The following is a 19176-nucleotide window of genomic DNA, read 5'->3' as shown; positions in this document are numbered from 1 at the left end:
CTCTCTCTCCTCCAAGTAAAATAACTAGTCTACTACCTTATGTCATATCTACTTTTTCTTTGATAAAATAACAATTGATAATAATCCTCTAAAGTTATGTATCTTAATAGATGTAAGAAGTGATTTTAGACGAAGGAAGTAATTCATTTTAAAAGTTTTCATTATTCATTTTAACATATTTCTCATTTGACTTTAATACTATTTAGATATAAACATGACCTTCACTATTTATTTTGATGTGTGCTTAAGAAAAAACATAGTGCACTTATTTTTGTTGTGTAAGTGTCAGATGAAGTACTAATGAGTGGTGAAAATTTTGTTCTGCATATATAAGAGGCCCTAAAATTTAGTTTCGCCCGACTGATTATGACTAACTATGGGCCGCTAAATTTCTCAAACAATTTCAATCTCTCCTTTAACTATTAATTACCGCATAAATAGGTATAATATATATTTTATTATACCATTATTACAATTTTTGTATGATGGTCTTGAAAATTAATAAATCATAATGGTATACATGATATGAGAAGGAGATGGTAACACGATAAGTAAACATGACTAAACCGATTGTCCAGAAGAAGTTAACTACGTAATTGGTGCTAATCTTCTCACTAAAACAAAAACATCTTATAAAAATTTTTCTCAAAAATATCCTACCGCTTTATCTTTTTATTGGTATTTAGTAAAGAGAAGTGTCATAACCCCAAAGTAACCCTAGTATCCCGTTGAAAAGATCAAAAGAATGTAACTCTAATAAGGTTTGATCAGGTACAAATCTTACTACTCGACTACTACTTGTTAGGTAAAAGTCACTTTAGATAATCTTCTTATACAAAGATCTAAAATAAAGTACAAGTAGCGATGTCAATTGGGTGGGATGGATGTGGAGGATAGTCCCTCAATACTCGTACCTACCTTAAAATCTCATCTCCATCCCCGCCCCACCACTCAATGTTTGGGAAATTTCTAAACCTATCCCCGCACCAACTAGTATGTATATAAAACTATTCTTGCTCCACCACCGTGTGGATACCCACACCTACTTTGTACTCGTCCCAACCATCCCCAAACATATGTTGTATAAACTTCATTCGCACTCTTCAAATAAATTTTTTATATATTTGTACATTCAAAAAAAAAAATGATCTTTGTGTTAATCATAAACGCAAAATTTTACCTCATCTAACCTATTTCATATAAGATTTTCAACCCATTTAGTTAAATAGATTGATCTGACAACCCACTCATTGAACCAGAAAGCTAGGATATATAGTTGAACATTCAAATTCGAACTCAACACAATAGTTTGTTTAATTGCCGAGCTACAATGAATGCAATTAATGCTAATTGTAATAGTTTAAAGTGTTTTTCTTAACTGTATAAATTTTGTTCTTTAATTGTGTTGTATTAGTTTTGTTTCAGCATGAAATTAGTATATGTTGAAAGTAGGTTAATAAAGTTATCAAGTTGATTTGTTTGGTTTACTCATGTGTGTGCGCTAGTGAATAAGCTAGTCCATGATCCGGTTGTCGAGTGACCCAAATAATGAGTAGATTAAGGTGACTTGTTGACCCCTTTAATGTACAGGTTGGATTAGGATTGAGAGTTTTTGACTATATACTTTGGTATAAAAATAAAATTAGGGTGGAGACAAATTTATCCAGCCACGAACTAGACACAATATGATCCATTATCTAGCTTTAGAACTACCTAGTAACTTTGTATACCAAAAAATTCAAGCTTGCCTCGTGAGAATTATAAAAATCATAGAGGACATGCAGGTAAAGGTGTGCACCGGTACAAGATCGGACTGGATCGGACCTGAACTGGATGGATCAATGGATCGAAATATAAAAGTTATGTGGACCGGGACCAAACCAGAAGTCCGGAATGAAATTCTTCCGGACCGATTTTGGACCAAAACATGTATTTTTTAAAAAAAATATTTTTTGTTTGCTTAGTTTTAAACATATTTGTAAATTTGAAAAACTCAAATTTAATAATTCAAAAAAAAATCCAAAAGCAATAAGGATTAAGTTTTGCCTTTCTAACTTTTTAACATTTAGACTTTTTTTAACCAAGAAGTTAAGACCAGAACCAGACAAAATAATGCCAGATTTGGATAGGACTGGACGAAATTAATTAAATCTAGAATCATAAATTTTTACGGACTAGACTGTTCCAGTTAGGTTCTAGTTCGAATTTCGATCCCGATCCAAAACTGCACACCCCTACATACAGGTCAAGTCTATGAAGAAGTTTGGATGGCTTTGGTCATCCCCTTTTATTGCCCCAATTACCTTTTTAGTATGTTTTCAAAAAATTGTGTCAAACTATAGATCATGATGGGGATCACCACTTTAAGCTTTAATCTTATATTAACTTTGGTTTTTTTCACCATATATATACTCCCAATTTTTCAGATATTCACCATATACTCATGAATTTTAAAATATGCACCAACTACCTTTTTTTCCTAATGAGCGTTATGTCGATGTTTACATTTTTTACAAATTTTTCATTATTAACATAATTAACCCTCCATCCACTTTAACCCGCTAACCCTAATGTCCTAATTAACCGAACGCCCTAATCCTAATACCCTTAATCCTAACTAATTAACCTTAATAAATGAAACTTTATATCTCACCAACGACTTTTTTTTTAAATGGCATGTACTTTGAGAAGCCCATCAAAACAATTACTAATACGATGGTATTCTAGACACGCTTCCCAAAACGATTTTGAATGGTTGATTTCACGACTAAATTGGCTTTTTCTTTAAAAACGGACGCCACCGACAACCTTTAATGGACACGAATTTTGAGAACCTTTCAAAACGAATACCAATACGACAGTATTGCGGGTACGCTTATCGAGACGATCTTAAACGACTGATCATACAGCCAAAATGACTTTTTTAAATAAAATAAGCACCACCGACGATCCTTAAGGGACACAAAATTCGAGAAGCCCATCAAAACGAGTACTAATACGGCATTATTTTGGAAATGCTCTCAAGACATTCTTAAATGACCAATCTCACTGTCAAAACGACTTTTTTTGAAAAAACAGACGGTTATGGGCACAAAATTTGGGAAGCCTATCAAAACGAGTACTAATACAACAGTGATTATTCAGTGTTGATAGTGGAGGAGAAAATTGGGGATTTTTTTATTTTTAAAATAAATTAGGGATAATTAGGTTAATATGACAAAGTCGTAAATAATGAGAAACGACAAGTTAACGTCTGTGAGAAAAAGGACATATGATGAACGTTTTCAGAAACTCATGCGTATATGCTGAATATTTGAAACATTAACGTTATATGGTGATTTTTTTTAAAATTTGTTAGAGGTATATAGTGAAAAAATTGTATTTAATTTAGGGTGCGTTCTATTCAACTTATTGGCCCTAAACTTATTGGACCTTATCTGAACTGAACTTATTGAACCCGAACTGAACTTATTGGAACTTATTAAACCTGATTAGACCTGATTCAACTTATTGGACCTGATTGGACCTGATTGGAACTTATTGGATCTTATTGGAACTTATTGACCTTATTGAAATTTATTAGACCTTATTGGCCCTGATTGAAACTTATTAGACCTTATTGGGCCTGATTGAAACTTATTAGACCTTATTGGACCTGATTGAAACTTATTTGACCTTATTAGACAAAAATATTGACCATGAATAACATAAATATTACCACTAACGTAAATACTACCCCTCAAAATTTTTTATGGAGTAATAATTATTATAATTCGTCCTTTAAAAAATAATGATTATTAATTATCTCTTATGATAATTAATTTAACAAAAAAATTTACTATTTTATATATTTGCCTATATATAACTTTCACCACTAATATATCTAATAGTCTTGTTTTGATTTTATAAAACACTAGTAGAAAATCAAAAAATAATTAACATTTATTATTGCTAACAAGTTAAACTTGGCACATATAAAAAATTCTCACTTCACTTTCATTAATGTGAAGGTAAGTAGATAACATTAAGTCCTTCCTTCCTTTCTTCTCCTTTCTTCTCCTTTCATTTATGTGAATGTACTAGAAGATAAAAAGAAAACAAAACAAAGAGAACAAAATGCTCAAAATCACCGTAGCTTTGCATGACATTGCTTCACTCATTTCTTCTCCTTTCTTCTTTCTTTTTTTTTTTTTTTTTTTTTTTTTTGCTTTTCTCCAATACTACATTAGAGACACAAACACGAAGTCACCAATCATAATCACCCACCAATTTTCACTCATCCACCTTCAACACCTCTCGGATTTTTTTCGTGCTAAGAGGAATATAGTGTTCTTTGGGGTTGCGATTTCGAGTCGAGAAAAATTCAAGGAGTGGTTCGGGTCGAGAAAAATTCCCTAAGCAAGTAAGTTATAATCAAAGTCTTACTTGCTCGAGGTTTCACTGTGAAATATGGTTTGATGTTGGTGAAGAAAACGTATTGATTGAAGAGGATGATGTAGAAGATGAAGAAAGATACTCCGGTGATGATAATGAAGCAATCAATTGATAACATTTATATCTTTCATTGTTATTAGTAACGAAAACATGTTATCTCTAGTTACTTAAAGACGAATTGCAAAATATTGTAATTATTATTATTATTGACCTTAATTATTTGATCATGATTATAATATTATTTAATAGCAATATGAATAATCACATAATAGAAAATAATACAAGTATAATACTATTCATTGTGGTATTTTAAGAAAAAAATTCTAATAATAACATAATCAGCTAATAGTAATATGAATAATAATATAATAGACATAATACAAATAAATAAAAAATAAAATAAAAATAAGACATAATACAAATAAATACTAAAATAATAGACACTAATACAAGTGTAATACTATATAATCATTGTGTTACTTTAATTAAAATTCCAATAATAACATAATCAGCTAATAGTGATATGAAATTCTGAATAACAAAATAATGGACAATAATACAAATGTTTATTAAACATTGACTATTTGAACCTTATTGGACCTTATTAGACCTGATTGGAACTTATTAGACCTGATTGGAACTTATTGCACCTGATTGGAACTTATTGGAACTTATTGGACCTTATTAGACCTTATTGGATCTTATTGCCCTTATTAGACCTTATTGCAACTTATCTGAACTTATTGGACCTGAAACTTAATTTTTTAAGTTGAATAGAACACACCCTTATTTGGTGCCACATTTTGTACGTCTTTGTAAACTCAACCCAAGCAGAATTGTGAAAGCAACGAATGCTAAGGGGGGTAAGCTATCGAAAAAGGAGAGGAGTGGTTGTAAATAAACCAAATATTATACTTAAATTAGTTTATGTAGTTTCATATGCCATACAAACCTCATAAAAGGTTACCCCATTCATGTTTTTTTCTTAAACAAGGAGATGAAACCGCCCAAACTTATTGAATAAGCTCTAGGCCAATCATCTTTCGGGTTATTATCGTACATCAGGTCTACAAATTATAAGAACAAATAAATTACTCCTTGGTCTTTGTGATAAAGTAAATGTAGCAAATAATTTGGGACGGAAAGAGTAACACATCGAAATCTTAGCTCTGGACCCAACTGAGTACCAAACTAGTTCTAAACACATAAAAAAGTTCCCACCAAAAAGCAAAGAAATATGCTTCAATTGAGAAAGCTTTAGTAAGGCTTTATTTCCATTATCTAGCTAAAAAAGAAAGTTTAGATAAGTTATTGTTATAGCGAATAAGGTTATGTTTAGTTCACCTGAAATTTTCTGATCTGAACTTATCTGATCTGATCTGAACTTATTTTTTCTGATCTGATCTGATCTGAACTTATTTTTTCTGATTACAAGATCTTATCTTTTAGATTTTTCTCAATATATAAGGAAACATATAGTCATGTGGGGTCTTGTTTGATTCGTCTCAATGAGTACTTTATTAATATTCAATTATTATAATTTTTACTAATATGTAATGAAAGATATAATGATTTTTAAATATAAGCATAATCTGAACTGATCTGATCTGAACTTATTTTTTCTGATCTGATCTGATCTGATCTGATTAGATCTGAAATAAGCAAAAATAAGGTGAACTTAACATAGCCTAAGTTCAAATAGTTTAAGTTCAAGGCTAATAAAAGAAGTCTAAGGCAAAATAATCATTGTGACTGCAATAAATTCAAATAAATTAAGTTTGAAATTATGATCAGTAAGAAGGTAAGATATGTTTAAATATGTTAAAACCATGTGAGTTTAATTAAGATAATTAAACTACTATTTTTTACACGTTATGCGTACCTGTCATATTAACATTCTTTTTCTCAATCAGCTATTCATCAGTGCTACAAAAAAATTGATTGGAACAAATATTTATAATAATTTTCAATTTTTCCAACACTTTTTTCTTAAATCAATATTTCGTTGCTTTTTTAGTTATTTGTTTATCGTTATTCAAATCTCTATTACTATATAAGTGAAGAAAATACAAAGCATAAGAAAGCGTGTGCTCAGATAAAATGGAAGTATTTGTGTTTCAAATTCAATTGTTGAATATTAATAAAGTGGAAGACTTAGATTTATATATTAGAGATTACTGAATAATAATCAACATTTAGGTTTTAAAATATTATCATTATAATTTGAATATGAAATCCAAGTTTTATTTTTTGTACGGATTGTTTCAATCAAGTTATATTGCCAATTTAATTTCTGATTAGAATTTTTCACACATATTTAAGAAGAGAAAATCATTCTCCTTAATTTAATATTTTGTTGAAATTTGAAATTCAATTCCGTTATTAACTTATTCAATATATATGGCAAATAGGAAGATGAAAAGACTATTTAATGTTATACTTATAACAATTTAAATCATTAAGGATATATTAGACTTTTTTTGAGTGGACACCATCTTCATTCCCCTTTACTTATATAATAAAGATTAGAATATAGAGTAATCAATAAGTTTGTATTTGTAAAAGTCAAGTGAACATGATTACACCCTTTTTTTTTTTTGTAACACCATCTTCATTCCCCTTTACTTATATAATAAAGATTAGTGTAACACCTTTTTTTTTTTTTCGGATATAACACCCTTAATTCCTTATTGTCCTAGTAAACGAGTTTATTTTTTTGCCTCAAACGTCGTCTGAGCTGCAACGTCATCAACCAGCACCCTTCAGTACCCTTAGGGTTTTGACGTGTCGACCTCTCAGCAAAGGAGACAACTGACAAGGACCACTATTGCTATCCATCTTATGAGAAATGATAAACATCTAATTGCTAGATGTTTGCCAAACATCTAACATTAATGTGGCAACATGTGAGTGGTACACATGTCACTAGATTGTTTATCCAAACAAATTACTTTTTCCAATTTTTTAAACTTGTATATCTCAAAAAATATATTTTAGAAAAAAAAAAAAATATACCAATATTCATATTTTTATTCTCTACAAATAGACATCCATCTTGATATAATTTCATCATATTTTTATTTTACTCTTCTCTATCTCTTATTTAGATATGTAAAAAAAAAAAATACGAACACTATCTGTTTATACACAAACACTAGTGTGAGTTGCATAAACACTAGTTATAGTTACACGAACACTAGTTCTAGTAGCATGAACACTGTATATTAGCATCGGAATCTTCTGACAGTGTCCAATTAAAAAATACGAACACTATCTGTTTATACATAAACACTATTTTTAGTTGCATAAACACTAGTTATAGTTACACGAACACAAGTTGTAGTAGCATGAACATCATATATTAGCATCGAAATTTTCTGACAGTGCCCAATTTTCGAGATTACTTTTTGTTTGACTGATAACTTTTTTCATGTATATTGACAATTTTACCCCTGCTAGATGTTTATAAACATCTAGCAATTAGATGTTTATCATTTCTCTCCATCTTATACCCGAGAGGCTAATAATAGTAAGAACTTTTTTCAAAAAAAAAAAATAGTAGCTTTATTGATTTAATGGTTGGGTAATTACCCTCATAATACTAACTTTGACAGTAAGAACTTTGTTTGGCTAACTTTTACCGTGTGTCTTTTAAAATTATTTTATTTGGACTTTTGATAATATTCACGTATTTTAATTTGAACCATGCGTTAAACCTAATATACTTCGTATTAGTCAACTAAATTATCATATAAATGTTGTTACTCTTTTCTACCATGTATATATTCAAAATATCAACTATATATAATATCTACTTATTAATTAGTATACATGTGCATTGTCAATTGTCAATAGTTAAAATTAGTAGAAGTAAATAAGAATGAAGGAAATGCTAGTTAGCGAAATAAAAAGACATAAGAGTTGTATAGATTTTAAAAAAATTGAAGTTTAATAGAATATATGACCACTCATGATTTAAAAAATACTACATCCGTTTCCTAAAGATCTTCTCTCTTTTCGTTTAAGTACGTTTCCAAATGATCTTCCATCTTTTACTTTATTCCTTGCTTGGAATTTTTTTTCCCTTTTTACCCCCTCATATCCCTATCATATGGTACACCATTACATTATTAATTCAATTTTACTCCCTTTCTCTCTCCTACTTTAACCTTCTTTTATTTGTTTATTTATCTTAACCCCTTTCTCTCTCCTATTTTACCTACCCCATACCCCACGCAAATTAGTTCTCATTGGTATTTATAGTAACATTAACAAGGAAGATCTTTAGGAAACGGAGGTAGTATATGTCATCCCTTTCTTTCATCAACTTTCTCTCAATTAACAAAAGTTGATCATGCCTTTGGACCCATATTGAAAAAATGCACCCCAATCATGACTAGAAAAAGAACACTATCCCAAACTAAAAACTAAAGTATATAGAAAATAAGTAATTTTAAAAGTGTGTCAAAATATAACAAAATAGATGTCTATTTATAGATGTCAAAAATTTATGACCATTGATATTTTTTATATTTTATTTTACTTCTTACTCTTTTCGTCCCTTGATAAATTTTTCAGTTCTCCAATGCACGTTTGTCAATACATATTTTGTATCGTTGATATCTTTAATTACAAGAGTGACCTCCTACCATTCAGATTTAATGAATGGCATAGGGTGCTAATCGAGTTGATTAGCTCGCGAAGCAGCTCGAACTCAACTCGGTCAAAGCTCGACTCAAGTTAGCTCGAGCTCGCTTGATTGAGCTCGAAACTTGAAAACCTTGCTCATTTTTTCTGAATTTTGTGGTTTTGGTGGATTGTTAATTTAATCGCACCATACAACATATTTCTAGTGACAATGGCACGAAATTTAACTGTTTGCGCCCTTATTTAGTGAAACATGGTATGATGTTTTAAGACTTCTTGTGTTAAGACCCCCAACAGAATGGACTTGTCGAATGAAACCACCAACATATCCTGTTGCCCGGGCCTTGAGATTTCAAGCCAACATAGCTTTGAAATTTTTGGGAGAGTATGTCTTAGCTGGTTGTCACCTCATAAATAGAATTCTCTGTTGTGCTTAAATACAAAACTCCTTTTGAATGTTTATTTCGAAAAACGCGTCCTATGACTTATATTCGTGTGATGGGGTGCTTGGTTTATGCTCATAATGTGAGACATGGTCGTGATAAGTTTGCTAGTAGGACCCGAAAGTGTGTATTTATCGGTTATTTATTCACTCATAAAGGGTGGCGTCTATATGATCTAGAGACTCGTGAAATCTTTGTTTCTTGGGATGTGAAATTTCTTGAACATCTTTTTCCTTTTGTGGTGTCTAAAGCACTAGATGATCCCGTGATGGATGAAGGGGGACATGTTGCACCTCTTGAGTTGGTAGACGACGAGATCGCCATTGGGGAAGCCGAGGGAATGATGTTCATGTCGCCTTGGGCTCCTGCAATGCATGATCTTGTCGCTCCGAAGGTTGAGGGTGATGCCCTATGTGTTGAGCCGACCAGGGAGTCAGTTTTGGAGGTTGGCTCTTTGGGGCGTGAGAATGAGGTGAGGGGTGATGTAGAGTTAGGAAGGGGCATGTGCACGAAAATCCTTAGTACTAAGTTACGAGATGTTATTACCCACACGATGGTGAAAAAGAAAAGTCTATATGTCGTTCATCTACTTCATCATTGTCCTCAGGTACTCCTTATCCTATTACACATTTTGTTAGTTGTAAAAAAAATTCTGACAAACATCGCAGATTTCTAGCAGCGATTTCTGCAGGGAATCCTCTTAAAAGCTTTAAGGAGGCTATGACACATGCAAAATGGCGGAAAGCCATGAGTGAGGAAATGAAAGCCTTGAAAAATCAAGGGACATGGGAGTTACAACCTTTTCCTTCTGGCAAGACGACTTTAGGGAGTATGTGGGTATACACAGAAAAATATGGTGAGCAAGGAAACCTCAAGAGATTGAAGGCACATTTGTTTATTTTTGGTCTACATCAGGTAGAAGGTACTGATTACAATGAAACTTTCCCCTGTTACCAAAAGTACTATTGTTCGAACATTCCTAGCTATTGCAGCTATGAAAAAGTGGGAAGTTCACGAGATGGATTTCCACAATGCCTTTTTTCACGGTGATTTGCAGGAAGAAGTATATATGAAAATTCCTCCTGGATTTTAGAACGGAAATAAAAATATGGTGTGCGAGATGAAAAAGTCATTGTATGGTTTAAAGTAAGCGCTTAGATGTTGGTTTGCGAAATTGTCAACTGCGCTTAAAACATATATGTTTAAGCATTCTTACTCCGATTATTCATTATTTACATTTAATAGAAAGAATTTTCAACTTAACATTCTTTTAGGGCAATGATTAGAAAGCTTTACTGAACTTCAAAAATTATATGGGCAAATGCTTCAAAATGAAAGATTTGGGCCTTCTGAAATATTTCCTTGGTTTGGAAATTACTCGTAATCCACATGAAATATTTCTGAGTCAGAGAAAGTATGCCTTAAATATTATTTCTAAGACTGATTATTAGGTGCTAAACCTGCAGATTTTCCTATAGAGCTGAATCATCAGCTTGCTATAGCTGATGGCCCGTTATTTGATAATTCAGAACGTTATCATCGTCTTATGGGACGCTTAATATATTTGGCACTGACAGGTCCATACTCGTCATATGTTGTTCATATTTTGTCTTAGTTTATGCATGCCTCAAGAGTGGTACATTGGGAAGCTTCATTTCATGTAGTTTGATATTTGAAGAAAAATCTGAGGCAAGGTATTTTGTTCCATTCTGACAGTTATCTACACCTCAAGAGGTGGTGTGATTCTGATTGGGCTAGCTATCCAGTTACTCGGCGCTCTCTTTGTGGTTGGTTTGTTCTGCTTGGCTATTCTCCGAATTCCTGGAAGACTAAAAAGCAACCTATCGTTTTCTCGTTCCTGTGCCGAGGTAGAGTATCGTTCTATGACTGCTATCGTTTGTGAATTGAAATGGCTTAAGCAATTGTTGGGTGATCTTGGGTTCAACATCCTAAATGTATGTGGTTGTATTGTGAGAGTCAATTTGCCTTATATATTGCAAATAATCCGATGTTTCATGAACGCACTAAGCATATCGAAGCTGATTGTCACTTTGTTTGAGATGATGTGACTGACAAACTTATTTTCTCATTCATATGTTCCTATTCAGTTTCAGTTGGCAGATATATTCACCAAGGCGTTGGAAATAACTCAATTTGATTTTCTATTACGCAAGTTAGACGTACTTGATTTGCACGCTCCAACTTAAGTGGGGATGTTAGGAGATAGAATTATGAATTGTGTTAGGATATTATTTAGGAAAAATTGTCAAGAATAAGCCAACCTTTGAGTCATTCGCTAAAAACAAGTCAACCTTTTGAATATCCTTTAATAAGTCAACTTTTAATACCAATCTGTTTTTAACAAGTCCTTGCTTGTTATTAACATATTTAACCGCTTAAATATGATATGTGTAACTCTTCAAAGGAATGCGAGAGAAAACAAAAAGAAGTTAAAAATTACAAAAAGGAAAAAATTAACTTGTTTAAAATTAATAAGTATTAAAGGTAGACTTATTTAGAAAATAATCAAAAGATGACTTATTTTAGCAAACAGAACAAAAATTACCTTATTATTGAGAATTATTCCTATTATTTATGTTTATAGTTTGAGTAGTATTAAGACTTTGTTCCTTAGAATGTAAAAATAGGTGTTGATGATTAATAAGAAACTTTATCATGGTCAAATCTTGTCAAAAACACTTGTATCTTTTATATGAGGTTTTTAAGAAAAGTATTTTATTTTATCATTGGGGAAAGTACAATAATTTTATAAAATATATTATTACTATTATATTATTACTTTGTAAATTATTATATGCAATACATTATAAGATCTTATTTATGGTATTACTATTATTATTATTTTATTTCTATTACAACTTTTACACAACTTTTATTAATAATAATAATTATTATTATTATCATTATTATAATAACAATAATAATAATTATAATCAACATAAAATAAATAATTACTAAAAAAAAAATTATATAACCCAACTCATTAATTTATAAGAGCACTTATAAAATATTTCACACTTTCCCTTTATAAAAATATTTCACACTTGAGAAGTCGACAGACTCAACTCTTTTTTTTTCATATAAAATAAAATAAGATATACAAATAACTATGACTTGCACAAGAAAGAAATGAATAGCGTGGAACTTCAATTAGTTAGAGAGATTTGGAATTCGGTAGGAAGAGGTATATCGGATCTAAATTTATAATATGTATCTCGTAGTTAGCTTATTTTGAATTGTAATCCGAACTTACTTATTAGTTTCGTTGTCATGAATTTGACCTATCATATTTTATATATTTCTTATTTTTGCGCCAATTTTATGTTATTAACACGTGATTTTTAATTTTCTATTATTTAATAACAACAAAATAACTTAAAATAATGTTAAAAATGACATTTATAATGATAACAACGAGATTAATTATAATTACCAATATTAATAATTAATAACTACAACAACAACAATAATAATCCTTTTGAAAAATATATTAGTAAATAATAGTATTAATAGTGATAATGAGTTTTTAAATATAAGTTTGATCTGATCTGAATTGATATGATTAAATTTGAGATAGGCAAAAATAAGTTCAACCGGAAATAGCCACAATATATGTGTATCATACTATCATCTGTTAAAGAAAGGAAATAAGCTCTGTTTGTCACTTTGTCAGTGCATAGATAACCGGCCAATGATATACGGGAGTGTCTTTTTATAGAGAGACCTTTGGTAAATCGCATGTCTAAAAAGGCAAATTAAGACTGCTGACTGTAACACTCAAGTCTCTGTCACTACTCAATTATAGCAGTAAACGTGTCGATCTCTAAATCGTTTAGAACGCATAGAATAAATTTAGGGTACTTAAGCAGTAATATCTTTTATTATTTTATTTCTGAAAAGCTCGAAACTTTTAAAGGTGCGACTCACGAGGTCATCCACCAAGAAAACTCCTGTGTAAAAAGCAGATTTCTGTCTCAGTTATATATCCGTACAAACAATTTAACTCTTTGCACTGTAAATCCGTACTAAAGGTGTCCAGGTTTGAAGAACTACAATTAGCATTTATTTTTTTTAATCAAAAAATAATAATTGATCCTAAAACCAATCAATGTTAGGGTGCGTTCTGTTCAACTTAAAAAATTAAGTTCAGGTTCAATAAGTTCAAATAAGTTCAGATAAGGTCTAATAAGGGCAATAAGTTCCAATAAGGTCCAATCAATGTTAGGGTGCGTTCTGTTCAACTTAAAAAATTAAGTTCAGGTTCAATAAGTTCAGATAAGTTCAGATAAGGTCTAATAAGGGCAATAAGTTCCAATAAGGTCCAATAAGTTCCAATCAAGTGCAATAAGTTCCAATCAGGTGCAATAAGTTCCAATCAGGTGCCATAAGTTCCAATCAGGTCTAATAAGTTCCAATCAGGTCTAATAAGGTCCAATAAGTTCCAATCAGGTCTAATAAGATCCAATAAGATCCAAATAGTCAATGTTTAATAAACATTTGTATTATTGTATATTATTTTGTTATTCATAATTTCATATCACTATAAGCTGATTATGTTATTATTAGAATTTTAATTAAAGTACCACAACGATTATATAGTATCATACTTGTATTAGTGTCTATTATTTTATTATTTATTTGTATTATGTCTATTATTTTATTATTTATTTGTATTATGTCTATTATTTATTATTCATATTACTATTAGCTGATTATGTTATTATTAGAATTTTTATTAAAGTACCACAATGTATGTATATTATACTTGTAATATTGTCTATTTTTTGAATATTCATATTGCTATTAAATAATATTATAATCATGGTCAAATAATTAAGGTTAACAATAATAATAATTGTAATTACAATATTTTGCAATTCGTCTTTAAATAACTAGAGATAACATGTTAAATATATAAATAGTAAATTTTTTTTTGTTAAATTAATTATCATAAGAGATAATTAATAATTATTATTTTTTTAAAGGATGAATTTTATTAATTATTACTTCATAATAAATTTTGAGGGGTAGTTTCAATCAGGTTTAATAAGGTCAAATAAGTTTCAATCAGGTCCAATAAGATCTAATAAGTTTCAATCAGGTCCAATAAGGTCTAATAAGTTTCAATCAGGGCTAATAAGGTCTAATAAGTTTCAATAAGGTCAAAAGTTTCAATCAGGTTCAATCAGGTCCAATAAGTTGAATCAGGTCCAATCAGGTTTAATAAGTTCCAATAAGTTCAGTTCAGATAAGGTGCAATAAGTTCAGGGCCAATAAGTTGAATAGAACGCACCCTTAGTTTACTAATCTATAGGACATATCAATTTACAGGTTGAGTATAAAGATAAACAATTACTCGTAAATTTTTCAACATATTGTTGGGATAGATTCGAACCCTCGGAATGCCTTGATATTCGGGGTGGTAATCCACTAGACTACCACCTCTCCCTCCTACAATTTAACAACGGTTTTTTCACCAAACAATCCCAAAAAATTACGAAATTAACCACATACCCTCGATGTTTCAGATATTCACCATATACTCATTAGTTTTCAAAATTGAGCACCATCTACCCTTTTTCTAATGGACGTTAAGTCGCCGTTAGTTTTATTTACGATATTGCCCTAAAAATTAAATCTTAATCTAAATTGCGATCTCTAAAATCTAATATAAACCCTAACCCTAAATCTAAACCCTAATCCACCCCTCCCCCCTCTCCTCCATCATCCCCCACGCACCCCTCTCTCACCCCTCCACTTTTGGGCTGGGCTGGGCTAATAGGAGGAGGGGTGGGGGGATGCGGCGGAAGGTAGGAGGAGGGGGAGGGGTGTATTAGGGTTTAGATTAGATTTTAGGGATATGATTTAGGATTTAGATTTTAGGGTTAGGGGTTAATAATGGCAATATCATATATAAAGCTAACGACAATTTAACGTCAGTCAGAAAAGGGTAGATGTTGCACAATTCTGAAAACTCAGTGATATATGGTGGATATCTGAAACATTGCATGTATATGGTTAATTTTATGATTTGTCGGGAGTATTTGGTAATAAAACTGATTTAACAATTGTAGATGTTACTAGCTAATTTGCATGGGATTTCAAGTGTGCAGTAAAACAATGTTGATTTAACGAGTGGTGGTAAGTGGTAAGTGGTAAGTGGTAAGTGGTAAGTGACATTCTTTGTGGTATTATAAAAATTTTAATGGGTGCTTTGGAGTTTTCTGATTTTGGTTTAGATGGTATGTTCAAATTAAACACACTTGATGTGATTGGACATTTTGCCTAATCTTATCAATGAACAATAGTTAATTGTGCTTTACTTGAAATCTGATTATTCCAGTTTCAGACAGCCTCCTTTGTATATGAAATATCTCAAATAATAAATACTACTTTCTCCATTCTTTTTCTAATGCAACAATTAAGTTTCTACGCTTGTTAATGCACAATTTTAATTATTAGTATATTAAAGTACTTGTTAAAAATTATACAAATATGATATTTTCTAAGTATATATATCCAGACGAATCTAACAAGACCCCAAATCACTATATTTTTTGTTGGAGTACAAGATGACACTCAAGCGATGGGTGGTTGAATTGAGTGATAAAATCTAATCGATTTTCAAAAAAAAAAAAACACTCCTATAGCACAATGCCTTATACCGTGTTATTCACTCGCAAAATTAAAACTCGCTTTTGATGTTTTCGCTCAGACGAACTTATATGAAAACCAAAATCAAAGAAATCAAATAACAAGACGCATGAATTTAACGTGGTTCAATCTCACCTCTGAGATCTACGTCCACACTACCTACTCTTTTATTATTTAAATCTTAAAATACCAAACTTTTGATATAATATGATTCCCCAACTACTAACTCTAGTAGTGCTACCCTTTTTGTATTATTTAAATATAGACACATGAAATTAATATAATTACCTATTTTCTTAACTCTAGGAAAATCATCCTATTTTCATATTTCTAATCTAGCACAAAGTTCCAATACATTAATTACATTACCTAAACATGACTAAAAACATAACTATACCTAAGCTTCCATATCTTCAAGTTCTTGATCTTTCATGAACATCCAATCTTGATATCTTTCTTAGATCATTGTTACATACATTCATGTTATAGCACAAAGTGTTTTTCATCATCAAAACATATTCAAACTTAAAATCACAAGTGATCATGACAAACACATAATACTTCCCCTTCAAATTATGCATCATTAATCGCATTAGGAAAAATAACTCATCATCATTCACAAGTAACAGGGTAAAATAATTCCATTCGTTAGTCTAATTAAGTATTATGCACATCTTTCCCCTTTTGACATTATCAAAAAGGAGAGCATCAACATGTTTAGCGAGTCAAAGTGAGATATAGTCAGCAAAATAATGCAAGTAGCTCAAGCAATAGATACTAAGGATGCTGATATACTAAGGATGCTGGTGATATGTCATAATCCAACTCACAATCCGAAGTCATTAAGCAAAAAATAATCCAACTCACAATCCGAAGTTATGGAGTTGTAGACACCAAATTTTGAACCCTGTTATATATAAATTTTCACAATAAATTAAAGATTTTTCAAAAGAATTAAAAAATAGTGAGAACCGTCATACATCGTGAAGCGCTCTCCCCGCCAGAGGCATGTTTCGGCTCTGAAGCGAGTTTCATTCCGTTGTGTGATTTTTTATTTTTACGTGTTGGTCACCCAATTTCGGTTTAGAGATATAATTTTCTGAAAATTGTAGTCAACGACTACAACCACCGATTTTAATAAAATGATTTGTTGAAGAATCATGCTCGTCTTTATTAATATGACAAATTTTTGTTAATTATTTCAAGTTATGTTTTTCAAATACTTTATCTATTGGTTAAGTAATAAGAATCATGAAAAAGAGTGAGAATAAGAATCAAATCCAAAATGTAAGAGCCAAGAATCGAGATTTTTTTCCGGAAGATTGGAGTTGTGTGCCAGACACATGGTCATGCGCTAGATGCAAGATCATGCGCCCAACGCACAAGTATGTCCTGCGCCAGACGCAGACCCATTCGCCTAGTGCACGGTGGTGTGCCTAGCACAGGCTCCTACGTTTGGCGCAGTATATTCAGTTTCTTTCACGATTTTCGATGCATTTCTACGTTTTAGGATGTGCTGAAATTCAAATTTTGCCTCATTATTGCAAAGATCAAAATCAAATCTAAAGTGAATAAGAATATCGGTATATCTCATAAATTTAATGATGTAGGAAAATTTGAGTGGATTAAGCGATGTCATTAAGGTGATGTCATTAAGATAATGTGGGAGGATAAAAATTTGATTATTGGTTGAAAAATCTTATTTTTTTCACCTTATTCAAACCCTAGTTCATCACCTTTTTTCCCTATAAATACCCCCTTTGTTTTCATTAACACACAACAAAACAACACAACTCAAAAACACAACAACTTAACTTATCACAATTTCAATACAACTCTCATCTCTCTACTTCCTCTAAGAAAAATCTCATTCAAGAAAAAACAAAAAAAAAAGTTATAGTTAGTCAGTAAAGAAGTTCATAAAAGAAAAACACAAAAAAAAAGTTTTAGTTAGTGATCAAGTGAACTTAGAAACACACTTAGAAACTAATAAGATCACAAAAAAAGTAGAAAAATTTGCAAAGGAAGTGCATCATTGAGTTAGCAAGTGATTTGGGTATGTGGAAGTCCTAATAGGTTTCAACCATAAATCACCCCACCTAGAATAGGCAACTCTAACGGGGAGCGTTTTGTTCTACTTGTCCAGCAAGTAAACTCCTATCCTTAACAATGTTCTTCAATGTAGACTTAAGCAAAGATGTCTGAATTTTGCTACCTGAATCTGAGCTCCGTTCCCAAACCTGCAAAAGAAGGGACAACCCGAGAGGTTTGGGTGGTGGTCCCCCTCCAAAGCTTAACTTAGATTTCAGGAGTAAAAGGAAAAGTATAGATGGAGAGAGAAAGTGAGAGAGAATTTCTACAGAGTATGGGCACACTGCTCATAGAAAGTTCCCCTTCTCCTGATTTCTAGGGGATATTTATAGTGTTGGGAACCTAAATGCTGCCATTCATGATCACCCTAAAATAGAGGCACCTAATTGGTATGGCAATCAAACGTCGATACGTGGCATGCAATGATTGGATGCTACACACACTAGTAGAATTTTCGCTTATTGATGTGGTGGTATTGCTGCGGTTTTACCTGTACGCAGCAATAAACCACAAAACAAAAAAATCGAGATTAAACAAATTGATGCGGTTGTGGCTGGAAACCGCAGCAATATGTGTCAACGATTTTTTTTTCAAATTTCTTTACCTGTTTAACCAGACCTATTGCTGCGGTTTCCACCCAAAACTGCAGCAATGCAATAAAATATTACTAAAAAATAATTTTTAATAATATTTTAATCTATTGCTGCGGTTCCTAGAAGAAACTGCAACAATAGACTTTTAAAATTAATTAATAATAAAAATCCCAGCTAGGGTTTCCTTGTCATTCCTCTCTCCCACTCATCCTTAGCGCCGATGTCTGCTCTTTCTCTCTCACTCGTCCTTCCAAATCCCAAGCCTCATCCTTAGCGTCGTTTTTGTTTCTCCA

This window comes from Beta vulgaris, chromosome 6 (genome assembly GCF_026745355.1).
Source record: "Beta vulgaris subsp. vulgaris cultivar EL10 chromosome 6, EL10.2, whole genome shotgun sequence".
Lineage (NCBI taxonomy): Eukaryota > Viridiplantae > Streptophyta > Magnoliopsida > Caryophyllales > Amaranthaceae > Beta > Beta vulgaris.
The sequence above is the reverse complement of the archived record's forward strand: the minus strand, read 5'-3'. Positions refer to the sequence as shown.